This window comes from Vombatus ursinus, unplaced genomic scaffold (assembly GCF_900497805.2).
Source record: "Vombatus ursinus unplaced genomic scaffold, bare-nosed wombat genome assembly UNPS02014832.1, whole genome shotgun sequence".
In the NCBI taxonomy this organism is placed as follows: domain Eukaryota; kingdom Metazoa; phylum Chordata; class Mammalia; order Diprotodontia; family Vombatidae; genus Vombatus; species Vombatus ursinus.
This window is the reverse complement of record NW_020954610.1, coordinates 60,867,252-60,882,450: the sequence shown is the minus strand read 5'-3', so window position 1 is coordinate 60,882,450 and position 15,199 is coordinate 60,867,252.

The following is a 15,199-nucleotide window of genomic DNA, read 5'->3' as shown; positions in this document are numbered from 1 at the left end:
ATTAAACACCAAATTGGAAATCCTAAAAATCAAAGGACAGATTAATAAAACTGAAAGAAAACCATTGAACTAATAAATAAAATAGAAGCTGGTTTTATGGGGGGAAAATAGCTAAACCATTGGTTAATTTGATTAAAAAAAGAAAGAAGAAAACCAAATTGCCAGCATCAAAAAGGAAAAGGATGAATGTACCACCAATGAAGATGAAATTAAAGCAATTATTAAGAGCTATTTTACTCAATTATATGCCAATAAATCTGACAATCTAGGCAATCTAGGCAAATCTAGGCAAAATGGTTGAATATTTACAGAAAAATCACTCAGATTAACAGAAGAGGAAATAGAATACATAAGTAACCCTATTTTACAAAAAGAAATTGAACAAATCATTGATGAATTCTCTAAAAAAAAAAATCCCCTAGGCCAGATGGATTCACAAGTGAATTCTACCAAATATTTAAAGAACAATTATTTCCAATACTATATAAACTATTTGGGAAAATGGGCAAAGAAGAAGTCCTGCAAAAAAATTTTGCAACACAATTATTATACTGACACCTAAACCAGGTATAGTGAAAACAGAAAGAAAACTATAGACCAATTTCCTTAATGAAAATAGACGCAAAAATTTTCAATAAAAATATTAGCAAAGCAATTACAGAATATATCACCAGGATCATGCACTATGACTAGGAGGGACTTATACTAGAAATGTAGGGCTAGTTCAATATTAGGAAAACTATTAGCATAATTGACCATATCAACAACAATAACACCAAAAATCATATGATTATCTCAATAGTTGCAGAAAAAGCTTTTGACAAAATACAACACCCATTTCTATTAAAAAACATTAAAGACCATATCAATAAATGGAGCTTTCTTTAAAATGGTAAGTAGTATTGACCTAAAAACTTTAACAAGTATTATCTATGATGGGGATAAGCTAGAAGCCTTCACAAAAAGATCAAGGGTAAAGCTAGAATGCCTATTATCACAACTATTATTTAATACTGTACTAGAAATATTAGCTATAGCACTAAGAGAAGAAAAAGAAATCAAAGGAAATAGACTAGGCAATGAGAAAACAAAACTATCACTTTTTGCAGATTATATGATGACTTACTTAGAGAATCCTAGAGAATCAACTAAAAACTAGTTAAAGCACTAACAACTTCAGAGAAGTTGCAGAATATAAAATAAACCCACACAAATCATCAGTATTTCTATATATTGCCAACAAATTCCAGCAGCAAGAGATAGAAAGAGAAATTCCATTTAAAATAACTGTAGACAATATAAAATACTTGAGAGTCTGTCTGCCCAGACAAACCCAGGAACTATATGAACACAATTATAAATACTTTTTACATAAATAAAGTCAGATCTAAATAATTGGAAGAATATCAATTGCTCATGGGTAGGCTGAGCCAATAAAATAAAAATGACAATTCCACCTAAATTAATTTACTTATTCAGTGCCATACCAATCAAACTACCAAAAATTATTTTATAGAGCTAGAAAAAAATAATAACAGGAACAAAAGCTCAAGAATATCAAGGGAATTAGTAGGAAAAAATGTGAAGGAATGCAGCTTAGGCATACCAGATCTCAAACTGTATTATAAAGAGGTAATCATCAAAACAATCTGGTACTGGCTAAGAAATAGAGTGGTGGATCAGTGGGATAGATTATATACATGATATATAGTACTAAATGACCATAGTAACCTAATGTTTGATAAACCCAAAGACCCTAACTATTGGGATAAGAACTCACTATTTGACAAAAACTTCTGGGAAAACTGGAAAACAGTATGGTAGAAACTAGACCAACATCTTATCCCATATACCAAGATAAGGTCAAAATTATGTAGACATAAAGGGTGACACCATAAACAAATTAGCAGAGCAAGGAATACTTTACCTGTCAAATTTATGGATAAGAAAAGAATTTATGACCAAACAAGAGATAGAGAGCATTATGAGATATAAAATGTATAATTTTGATTATGTTAAATTAAAAAGGTTTTGCACAAACAGAAACAAAGCAACCAATATTAGAAGAAAAGCAGAAAGCTGGGGGGAAATTTTACAGCAATTTCACTGATTAATGCCTCATTTCTCAAATATATGGAGAACTGAGTCAAATTTATAAGAATATAAGTCATTCTTCAATTGATAAATGGTGAAAGGATATGAAGAGTCAGTTTTCAGATGAAATCAAAGCCACCTATAGTCATATGAAAGATACTCTCAATTACTATTTATTAGAGAAATGCAAATCAAAACAACTCTAAGGTACCACCTCACACCTGTCAAATTGGCTAATATGATAGAAAAGGAAAATAATAAATGTTAGTGAAAGTGTGGGAAAATTGGGACACTAATTCATTATTGATGGAGTTATGAACTGATTCAACCATTCTGGAATGCTATTCAGAACTATGCCCAAAGGGCAATAAAATTGTTCATACTCTGATTCAGCAATGCAGTTACTAGGTCTGTATCCCAAAGAGATCAAAAAAGAGGGGGAAAGGAGCTATTTGTAAAAAAAAAATTATAACAGCCCTTTTTTGTGTCAGAAAAGAATTGGAAATTGAGGGGATGCCCATCAATTGGGTAACTGATGAACAAATTTTGGTATTTGGTTGTAATGGAATACTATTTTTCTATAAGAAATGATAAGCAGGGTGATTTTTGAAAAACCTGGAAAGACTTACATGAACTGATGCAAAGTGAAGTGAGGAGAACCAGCAGAACATTGTATGTAGTAACAGCAATATTACATGATCAATTGTGAAAGACTTAGCTATTCTCAGCAATGCAAAGATCCAAGACAATTTCAAAAGACTCATGATGAAAAATGCTATCCACTTCCAGAGAAAGAATTGATGGAGTCTGAATGCCGATCAAAGGATACTATTTTTCATCTTTTTTGTGTGTGTTTTTTTTTTTTTGGTCTGGGTCTTCTTTCACAACATGACTAATATGGAAATATGTTTTGCATTATTGCAGAGGTATAACACACCAAATTGCTTTTGATCTCAGAGGGGGGTGGTGAAGAAAGAGGGAGAGAATTTGAAACTCAAATTTTTAAAAAATAAATGTTAAATGTGTTTTTCCATGTAATTTGGAAAAATAAAATATTATTTAAAAAAGGATTAATACTATAAAGGCAAGTTGAAGTCAAAAACTTTCAAGTAAAGGGCCTTGAATGCCAAGCTAAGGAGCTTGTATTTATTAAACAGCAATATCAGAAGCAGAGAGATGTTCCACTAGGGATTCAACTATAGGAAATATAATATGTTGAGGCAATGAGTAGCCAATGAAGGCTTTTGACTTCAACAAGCAAGTAACTTGGTCAGGCCGTATTTTAGGAAGATTATGTTGGCAGCTATGTGGAAAATGGATTAAGATGAGAGTAGAAGAAGAGAGACCTACTGGGAAATGGTAAGGGCCTAGACTACAGTGAGAAATGAGTAATGAATTGTCCCTTCTCTAATCTTCATTATCTTCTTCTCCACTAGCTCCTTCCCTATCATAAAATGAAAACAAAACACTTTCCTTTAATCCAGGTACATCAAGCTGTGGTCACATGGTCATAGAATCTGAGTTGAAAGGGAAATCAGAGGCTTTTTAATTCAATCCTTTTCCTTGCTATCTTCATTCCCTCTTCCTACAATATCTTCTCCCCCCCACCCAATATCTATGGAAAACATTCATCCTTCAAGGTTTAGCTCAAATCCCATCATAGCATGAAGTATTCCCTAAATGCCTCATAAGAAAGTGGTCTCTCTATCCTCTGAATTGCTATTGCATTTTATCTATTTTACTTTTATGACACATATATTAACTAGTAGTTTGTCTCAAAAAGATTTGAAGGTCTTAGTTGGCTTAAAGCTCAACATGTCAACAGTATGACATAGCTAAAAATTCTAGTACCTTGTTAAGGGTACATTAGGAAAGGCATAGTTTAAAGGACACAGAAGGAAATAGTTCTGCTGTATCCTGTCCCAGTCAGACCACATCTCTAATCTTGTGTCTATACTGAGTGCTACTTTGAAGGAAGGACATTGATAAGCTGAAGCAGGGACAAGAGCAGTCAAGATACTGTATTATATGAAGGTTGGATGAAGGGCTTTAGAGATACTTATTCTGCAGAAGAGAAGACAGAAGAGGGAAAGAAGTAATCTTTCAATGCATAAAGGTCTCTTAGGTTGAAGAGATATTTGAGGTATTTTGTTTGTTCTCTGAGGGTAGAACTAGAAACATGGGTATAAGTTGTAGGAAAGTATATTTAGGCCTGATAAAGGAAAAACTTGAAAAATGAGAGCTATCAAAATGAAGATGCTTTGAGAGGCACAGGATTCTACCCTACTTGAGGTCTCCAGGTAGAGTTATTAAAGGAGAGATTTTTAGAAAGTTTATACGGTTGTACTAGTTGGCATCTGAGGACCCTTCTAGTTGAGATTCTATAACTCTCAAATTCAGTGAGTACCTTGTGCTATATTTTAAAAATGTATATGTCTCATCTTCCTTACTAGTTTATACCTAAAGTGCTTGAGCCCATGTTTGTAACCACACACCCCCAACACTATCTTGTATAAAGTGCTCAGTAAATATTTCATGGATATTTAAATTAAGCCAAACCTTATCCCAAACCCCTATTGTTGGACTATCTCTTTCTCTCTGGACTCATTGTAACCTTCCCCTACTCCTTCTTGGGTTGGTATTCATGAATTTAACAAGTCCTAGGAGTCAGTCTAGAGATGGAAGAAAAGTGGACACTGAGGGGAAGATGGAACTCAAGAGAGTGAGGCTAGTGAAATATGGGGAATAGACCTTTTAAGAGCTTTTTTGTAGCAATGACCCAAAGAGTAACTGCCATCTTTGAAGATCATAGTGTTTGTACAGGCCCAGTGGCTCAGAAAGAACACATCATATACTGTAAGATTTGGAGGTGGGGTATAACAGTGTTGGAATTGTTTCAATACCATCTAGTATAGAAGGGAAGGTACTGATGAGGAAAAGGCTGATTATAGTAAGCACACCACAGAAAAACCATCTGAGACTGATAAAAATTGAGAAACACTGACATAGGAAAAAGAAAGAGCAAACAGTCTAGGACAAGGGCTGACTAAATGAACAGACTGACTAAAAACTTCCAAGGAAGGTGAAAGAACTAAAATAAATTCACAAGATCCCTAGAAATGATAATGAAGCAATTCCAGATAATCATATCTAGAATGGTTCAGAATGGCAATAAAATAATTGAGAAGGGATCAAAGAAATAAGGACAGAAATTTGTGCTCTCAAGGAAGAAATCAAAAGACAAAAAGAAAAATAATTTCAAACAAGTGACAGAGACATTCAAAAACAATAATTTCTCTGAAAAAGAGAACAACAAAATTTGAATGCAAAAATGCAGATATAGAAGGAAAATTGACAAATTAAAAGACTTTTAATGAAAAGATTATAATCACTCATGAGAACTCTACAAAACAAGACCACTGAACTTCAAGATAGGATATAAAAAGAATCTAAACATAAGGTACCATTCCTTTCATATATGATTGCTAAAAGTTGCAGAAAAAGAACATATATGTAAGGAAAAATGACAAAATCCGTTTATGAAGAAACACAATCTCTCAGATAAAATATGGAGGAATGGTATAAGATGTTCTGAGGATGAGATAGAAAATTACCCTTAAGATGAATATATTGAAAGGACATATTTTAGGGCAAAGCAATGACTGACATAACTATAGCTACAGAGCATTGTAGTCTGTCAGCTTCATTGCATACGGCTGTTTTTTAGAGTTTTGAAGTTTATGGCTGAAAAATTATAAATCAAATAACTCCTTGGGGTCTCTAAAAAGATTATATAAAGGTTTTTGGATTCACATTAGACAGAAAGATATATTTCTCACATTAAAGCAATGGTTCTTGACCTTGTTGACCCCTTTGACAACCTAATGAAATCTATGAAACTCTTTTCAGAATAAAGTTTTTAAAATGCATAAAACAGATAAGATTCAAAAGGAAACCAATTATATTGAAATTCACAGGCCCCAGGTTAATAATCCTTGGAATAGAGGCAATTAAAAAAAAACAGAGGGAGGGAATTAAGAAGCCTGGGAAGAAGCAGAAGAGTAAACTGAATGCAGGAGGAATCACAAAGAAGGTCTAGCTGAGATAGGTGATTTTTCATCTGTTTTTCTAGGAGCTTGATGATTGGAAGACAGACATTGCTGATTGGCTAGAGAAAAGCTGGAGCAGATTCTGGAAGGTCATTGGCTTGGAATTGATTTCTGCTGCTGTGTGCAAAGCTTATTGTTCTCTGGTTCCATGTAAAGCCTGAGAGAGGAGAAACTTTTCGGTGGTGCCTGCATTGCTCTCTACTTCCACATAGTGTTTGAGAAGGAAAAAGACAGGGAGAAAGACAAGCTTTGTACATGCTTTGCTCTGTGCTATGCTCTGCTGTGGAAAAAAGGGCATGGAACTGATCTGACAAAACAGAATCCCCTGCTATTTGCACATCAAAGGAGTTTGGCAGTTTTCCAACTTAAGGGAACTACTTGACACTCACTAACACTTTTTTCCAGGACTCTCATATTAAGAGTGGCTACAAACAAAACGAGCTTGCCACTGCTTTATTCACTGGAGAAAGAAAAGGAGCAACTTCATTGAGTATGAGAGCAGTGCAGATTAGAAAGAAAGCAGTTAGCAGAGAAATGACTTTATTTGGTGTCAATTGTTCCTGAAGGGAGGACATAAAGGCTGGAAATCCTGAGTTTTGAGTTGTACTGGGCACAGTTTTTCCCATTTATGTTTCTCTCTGATGGGTTTCTATAAGTTGTGTCTACTCTCCCATATGTATACTATGTGCATTGATGGGAGGATTTTACCCAGGCTCATGAGTAGGCCGTGATGTTTTGATTATTCTTTGTTTTGAGTAACTATGATGTTTGATTATTCTGAATTTTGCCCTCTGATGAGTAAATTTTATGACAATTTCTTCTTTTGTTTTCTAAGTAAATGTTTTATCTTAATTGTGTCATATTGATTGATTTGTGTAAATGAGAAGTACTCTGATGGGAGCTCAGAAGATCAAGCAGTAAGTAGTGGAAATACCCCCTACACGTACACACACACACACACACACACACACACACACACACACACACACACACACGGTTAACCCTGGGAAAACATCAAGTCATGGAAAGGTGGCACGTCTCCACTAGAAATCTTAGTCCTGGCAACATGAGTTTAGGTTTCAGTGAGTGAGCCAGCCTAGAGGGCTAGAGTGGGTTTCTACACCACATATGTTTTAGATATTCCAGAAAAATATAGTTTAGAAAAATATTAAATACAATACCTTAGGAAATAATGAAGGAAAATTGCCCAGGAAACTGGAATCTGATGTCAAAATATAATATAAGCTTCCCGGAACACTAACAGAAAGAAACCACAAGTTTAACTTACTAAAAAACACTACTTTAAGAATTGGAACATCAAATGACAAATATTGCAGTCAATTGAGAAAAACCTTTCACATCACAAAGAAAATCAAGCTCAGGTCTATTGTTTATTTATGAGAAATCAAAACAAAAAAATGAAACATAATACTAAGAAAAACAAAGTAGATCAGTTTATTTTCCCAAACAACATAGTCTACAAAGCTGTGGTTAATCAAAATTTTTAAAGAAGGGAAATTTGAGTCTTTCTTTTAAAATAAACTAGAAATGAGAAGAATTTTCAACATGCCAACTCTTCAAAGGAAAAAAAGTTTAAATAACTTCTGATAGCAATAAAAGACTAAGCAATTAAATAAATATTTTTATGTGTCTAAAGCTAGATGGCTTCAAGTATGGGAAGTTTCATTTTTAAATTTTTCTCTTAAAAATGAGAGGTATTGGGAGAATGAAGAGAAGACATCTCTTGGGAAAAGATGTAAGGAGTAAAGAAGCAAAAAACAAACAAACCAAGAAATCATTAGGAAGAAGAGATGAACTAGTATTTCACAAATTTTTTTTAAATGAAAGAATATCTTAATTAGTAAATCAATATTTTCAGTGGTGGGAATTCCTCAGGGGTGAAGGAGGAAGGTTTGGGAGGAGATTGGCTAAGACTCAAGAAGAGATATGGAATGGAGGTTTTCAATTATTTCTCTTTCCTTGGAGACTGTGGAAGAACAGAGAGACTATTGTGGGGCAGGCCACAGAGGAAGAATTAGGAATTGGATCCCATCTGAAGGGATGGAATCACCCTGGCCAGCATTACAGAATAATCCCACAAAGGCAAGATAGATGTTCCATTTAGTGGGGTTGGATATTTTAGAACAGCTTCCCTAAGCATGGGCCATACTTCTTGGGGCTACCTCTGACTAGGGGGAAAATTATTGAGACCTCATAAACTATACATTGGGAGAGAGACAAACAAGGAAATCATAGAATGATAGATTTACAGCTGAAGTCAAGCTTACAGGTCATTTCTTATTTTCTACATTGGGAATCTGAGGGTCAGAGAGGTTAGTGACACAGGACCACACAGCCAATAAGTGTCATACCTGGGACTTGAACTAAGGTCTTCCTCATTCTAAGTCCAGCAATCTATCTGTTATACCACACTGCCTCTCATAGATCCAGAAGGAGAATGTTATAACACTAAATGAAATGGGTAAGAAGGGAAAAGGCAAAGAAAAGAATCCTCAGACTCAGGTCACAGAGAATTTCCTACCAGAGCATTGCTGGGGATCAAGTTCTCAAAAAATAGCCTTTCCTGGGGGCAGGTAGGTGGTGCATTGGACAGAGCTGGCCCTGGATTCAGGAGGATCTGAGTTCAAATCCAGCCTCAGACACATAACACTCACTAGCTGTGTGACTCTGGGCAAGTTACTTAACCCCAATTGCTCCATCAAAAAAAAAAATAGCCCTTTTGAGGAAAAAAAAGAGTGAAAGATGGAACATTGAGGTGAGGAGATCTCTAATAACAATTTGGTTTGGTCGGAAGTAGGGGCAAAGTATAGGCCCCCTTGAGGCCCCAAATGACATGAACACAGAGATAATAAAAAATAAATAGGTAAGCACAGCACCTATAAAAGGAAGATTAGATTCCAGCATATCCTAGAAGGGGAAAGCAATGAAAAATGGGAGAGGTAGAACTGAAACATTTATTGTCAAGAGTGCTACAAGTGAATGTCATTGCAATTAACAGAATTATGAAGTAGGTATATACTGGGATGGGATGGTGTCATGGAGGATTCAGTACTGCACTATTATCTGAGATGGGGAAATAAAGAGGTAAAAGAACCTTGAGAAGAGGTGGATAATATCACCCTTCATACCCCTAGCTATAAAGGAGAACACAAGACTTGATTTTGCATTGCTAATTGGGCACTTAGGTCATCATGAAAAAATATTATGCCTGCTGCTCCCCCTCTCCCTGGGGATCTCTGAACAACTGCTGAGAACCAGAAGATCCACTAAATAAACCTGGGAAGATCCATCAATCATCAGGTTTCATCAGGGTCACAAGTGGGAAATGGCATTCTAAACAAAGTATAGACAATTCTGTTGACATCACTTCATGCTCTTTGGACTTCTTCAATGCCTCAGCAGCCTTCTAACACCTCATCCATGATGTCTTAAGTCAACACATCTTAAACTCAAAACAGTCCCTTTTATGAAAACTATGCCTTTTACACTTCTACCTACCCCCACCTTGTCTCAAACCCCTTAATCATTCCCACCACCATTAGGTGAATGATCATTCCTACCACCTGATCTGGCACTTTAAGGCCAAGTAAGCCTATAAAAACAGGTGTCCTATCACTACTGAGCAGAGCCTCTGTTTTCCATGGGAGTCAAATTCTGACTGTCTCTTTAAACACTATCAGACTTGTGACCCTTCTTCAAAGCTTGACTGTCAATTTTAAGGACCTATATAAAATTTTGGCCATTGAATTCAAACTCCCAGAATCCCATGGGCTTTATCATATGGTCTGTGTCTCCTTCCTCAAAACTTTGCTGGGGAAATCCTTTCCCTGTTCAGATTCCCTCTCCTCTGGTAAGAGTTCAGAGGCAGGAAGATCAAGTCTGATGAAGTATTGCTTTCAAGAACCTTAGATGTCACCACCTTTATTTTATCATAAGAGCACAAATCTACATCTGGAAGGGATCCCAGAGGCCATCTAGCCTGACTGCCTTATTTAACAAATGAGGAAATAGAAGTAATTGGAAATTAGGTGACTTAACCAAAGTCACACAGGTGGTAAGTGAGGTGGAATTTGAACCCAGGTTCTTTGACTCCAATACCAGTGAGTTTTAAATACTGTTGAAATGGTTATGGGCCAGGATTCTGATCCTAGTAAACTTTGCAATATGGCTATAACTTCTAACAAGTCTACCCTTAGAAAGACAGGGTTACAAAGAGCGATGAGAATACCACAAGATTGAGTGAGTCTTACGACACACTTTCTCTTGGAAGGCTCAACCTTAACTATGATTAAGAAGTCCTATCTCTTTCTGACTTCAAATGCACACCAGTAAGGCCTTACCTATGCACATACAGTAGGGAGTATTTCAAAGAGGAAAGAGAGCACATGGGCCCTCTCCTAGGAACTGAATTTGCTTCCCATATGTGCTGATCACTACTGGTCTTGCCCGCCAACTCTCTAACCTCCAGGACCCTACAGCCTGTCTACTTACACATATTCCTTCTTGATTCTTCCTGTCTTAACCAATTTCTCCAGATCTGAAATTTAGCTACCTAGACCTCTAATAATCTGGTTTTTGGAGATTCAACCTCAACAGTTACCTATTGGTAGTATCTGAGATCCTTGCCCTGCTGGCACATGTGCCCTGGTATAACAGAGACAGGCTTGTTTTTATAGGATCCCAGGATCTGAGATTTTAGAGCTTGAAGAGGCCTTTGAGTCTATAATTTCTCAGCCCTTTATCTTACAGATGAGGAAACTGAGGCACATAGAAACTAAGTTACATGTCAAGAGTCACAAAGGTAGTAAATACTTGCAGTGGGATTTGAACCTAGGTCTTCTTGACTACAAATGTGGCATCCAATCTGCTATACAATGATGGTTCTCATAGAGGCACAGAAGGTAGGGAGCAGGATAACAGAACTGACTCCAGAACTTCAAAGACCTGGATACTGGACACTATAGTACTATAGTGGCTACCCTATGTGGTTCAGCTCCCTTCACTCCTCTTTATCTCAGTAGGTTCTTTTGAATAGTGAAAATAATGATATTTGCTCAGAGGGATGAAACAAGCTATTATAAGGAAAGTTTTGGAGTGCCTCAGCTGCATTTTGAATGTAATGATCTTTCAGCGTATTTCTCCAAGAAACTCAGTGCACTTACACAATAATATCTAATTCTTCTTTCTACCATTAAGTGCAGAGCTATCAAAGAATTCTCAGATTCCTGTAGCTAATATATGTGCCTGAAAGGACACATCACCCATTCAAAGCACTCATATGAAGACAGCACAGAAATGTGTCCCCAGGTTAAGGATCTGTTGTACTTTACAAGATGTCTAGTGAGGGAGGCTCCATAGCTTTTAGCCATTTTTGATAATCTCTTGTCAGGAAATCCTTCCTAATATCTCACCTAAATCTTTGCATTGCAGTTCCAGACCTTTATTCTTTTTATTCTCATGGCCATCTCCATGTTATGCCACCTGGGCTACAGACTCCACCTCTGAGGAGAACTTGGACTCTTATCCCTGGGAACCTGGGCTTGATTGGTGAGCATTCACCTTATCTTTCCCAAACCCAGACCCACCATGCCACTTCTAGGCCATCACCATGTCATGAAGGACTTTCTCTGCCCTGCCACTTTTCAGCTGAAGCTAGGAGATCAATAATCAAATCAATATTAACATTTAGTCTATCACTCTATGGTTCCAGTCACTATTTTCTCTGACTTCTCTGCCCAAAACTTCTCTGCCTATTCCCATAGGTGTAGTGCCTTCTATTAGAATGTAAGCTCCTTAAAAGCAGTGATTGCCTTGCTTGTATGTATTTGTCACTCTAGCATGTAGCACAGTACCTAGCATGTAGTAAATTTTTAATAAATTATTTTTCATTCATTTACTCATCCATCATTCCATTCAAGTTCTTTCTTTTCACCTATTCCAGATCCTAAAATACATCTTCATCATCACCCCCTCACTTTCACTCCTCTTCCACTCCAATGTCTAAGGAAGAAGTGGTTCTTCTTGTTTCCAAGGCCTATTACATCTCTTCTAGGATTTTGCCCCTTTGATTATTCCTCATCTCTCTTTCAAAAACCTTCCCTAGAACTTGCAATTCCCTCAAGCTATTATAACTCTCCTTCCTTTCGTAGTCAAAACACCTAGAAATCCCACTTCTGGGAGCCAAGATGTCAGAGTAAGAAGTAAGTTGCTCTCATCTTTCCTTATTGACCTCTGAAAGCCCAGAAAATATTGACCCAGGAAAAACCCTGAGTCAGCAAAAAGACAGAGCACAGCAGTCTTGTAGCCCAGGAAGCCTGGGGGATCACTCTGGGGGAGAAGAAGCAGTACAGGACAGGAGGTGTCCCAGCAAGCCCCACCTCAGCATCCCAGAGGAAGATCCTGATACCAGGTTAGTGAAGAAGGCAAGTGCCAACACCAGGACCCCCCACAAGCCTCAATACAGGCAGGGGAAACTGTAGACACCAGCTTGGAAAACCACCATGGGCAATGGCATTCTCCACCAGTTAAATCACCCGGTGCCTCAACACAACTCTGGGAAGTACAACTACAGAAGGCAAAACTACAGGCTGACAGACAACAACCAGCAGCAAAACATCCTTGTGCAAAGCCCAGGTGAGCAAGAGCCAAACATTCAAGTGCAAGGCCTGGATGAGAAGGAAAAGAAGCTTGGGCAAGTGCCCCCTTTGCTCCAACAGGAGAACTCAACTTTTTTTTTAAGTCAAGAAATAGGCAAACACCATGTACAAAAAGCAGAAATGGACAAGGACCACAGATTCTTATTATTTGGAAAGGGAAGATCAGGCACAAACTCAGAAGACAACATTGTCAATACACCCACATCCAAAACCTCAAATAGGAATATGAACTGGTCTCTAGCCCAAAATGCCTTCTTGGAAGAGCTCAAGAAGGATTTTAAAAGTCAAATAAGAGAGTTAGAAGAAAAATTGGGAAAAGAAATGAGAGATATGCAAGAGATAGTCAGTAGCTTGGAAAAGGAGGGTTAGTGGAAGCTAATGACTCTATGAGAGAGTAAGAATCAGTCAAAATGAAAAAAAAATGAAAAAAATAGAAGAAAATGTAAAATACTTCATTGGTAAAACAACTGACCTAGAAAATAGATTCAGGAGAGACAATTTAAAAATTATTGGACTACCTGAAAACAATGATGAAAAAAGAGCCTGAACAACATCCTTCAGGAAATCATCAAATAAAACTGCCCTGAGGTCTTAGAATCAAAGGGTAAATTAGTCATGGAAAGAATACACCAATCACCTCCTGAAAGAGATCTCAAATCAAAAATTCCAAGGAATATTATAGCCAAATTCCAAAATCACCAGATCAAAGAGAAAATATTGTAAGCAGCCAGAAAGAAACAATTTAAATGTCATGGAACCACAGTCAGGATTACACAGGACCTTGCAGCTTCTACATTAAAAGATCAGAGGGCATGGAATATGGTAATTCATAAGGCAAAGGAGCTTGGATTACAACCAAGGATCAACTACCCAGCAAAACTGAGCATAATCTTTCAGTGGAGGAGATGGACATTCAATGAAATAGGGGACTTCCAAACCTTTCTGATGAAAAGACCAGAACTCAGCAGAAAATTTGACTTCCAAATACAAGACTTAAGAGAGTCATAAAAAAGGAAACAGGAAAGAAAAAAACAGTATGTTATCAGTAAGGGTGAACTATTTACATCCCTACAAGTGAAGATGACATATGTAACTCTTGAACTGTAATGTTATTATGACATTTAAAAGGGGTATACTTAGACAGAGGGCATGGGTATAAGTTGACTTTGATGTGATGGTAAAAAAAAAGGAATTGTACTGGAAGAAGAGGAAAGGAGGAGGCAGACAAGGGTACATTACATCACATGGAAAGGCACAGAAACCTAATACAGTAAAGGGAAAGAAGGGAGGGAGATGAGCTTTGTTTGAACCTTATTCTCATCAGATTTGGTTCAAAGAGGGAATAACATAATCAGTTAGGTATAGAAAACTAACTTACCCTATAGGAAGTAGGAAGGGAAAGGGAAAAGAAAATGGAGGGGGTAAATAGAAGGGAGGGCAGACTGAGGGGGCCAGTGGTCAAAAGCAAAACTCTACTGAGGAGGGAAAGGGAGAAAGAAGAAAGAAAAGCATAAATGGGGGGAGGGAAATAGGATGGAGAGGAAAACACAAATAGTAATTGTAACTGTGAATGTGAATGGGATGAACTCTTCCAAAAATGGAAATGGATAGCAGAGTGGATGAAGAACCATAATCCTACAATATATTGTTTCCAAGAAACACATTTGAAGCAGAGGGATATACATAGAGTAAAGGCAAAAGGCTGGATCAGAGTATATTATGTTTCAACTGAAGTAAAAAAAAGCAGGAGTAGCAATCCTGCTCTCAGACAAAGCAAAAGCAAAAATAGATCTAATTAAAAGAGATAAGGAAGGAAACTACATCCTACTAAAACGTACCATAGACAATAAAGTAATATCATTATTAAACATATATGCACCAAGTGGTATAGCATTCAAATTCTTAAAGGAGAAATTAAGAAAGATACAGGAAGAAATAGACAGTAAAATTATACTTGTGGGGGACCTCAATCACCCCCTCTCAAAACTAGATAAATCTAACCACAAAATAAACTAGAAAAAAGTTAAGGAGATAAATAGAATTTTATAAAAGTTAAATATGATTGACCTCTGGGGGAAACTGAATGGGGACAGAAAGGAATATACCTTTTTCTCTGCGGTACATGGCACCTACACAAAAATTGACCATGTACTAGGGCATATAAAAACCTCACAATCCAATGCAGAAAGGCAGAAATATTAAATATACCCTTTTCAGATCTTGATACAATAAAAATTACACCACAATAAAGGGCCATGAAAAGATAGACTAAAAATTAATTGGAAACTAAATAACATAATCCTAAAGAATGAGTAGGTC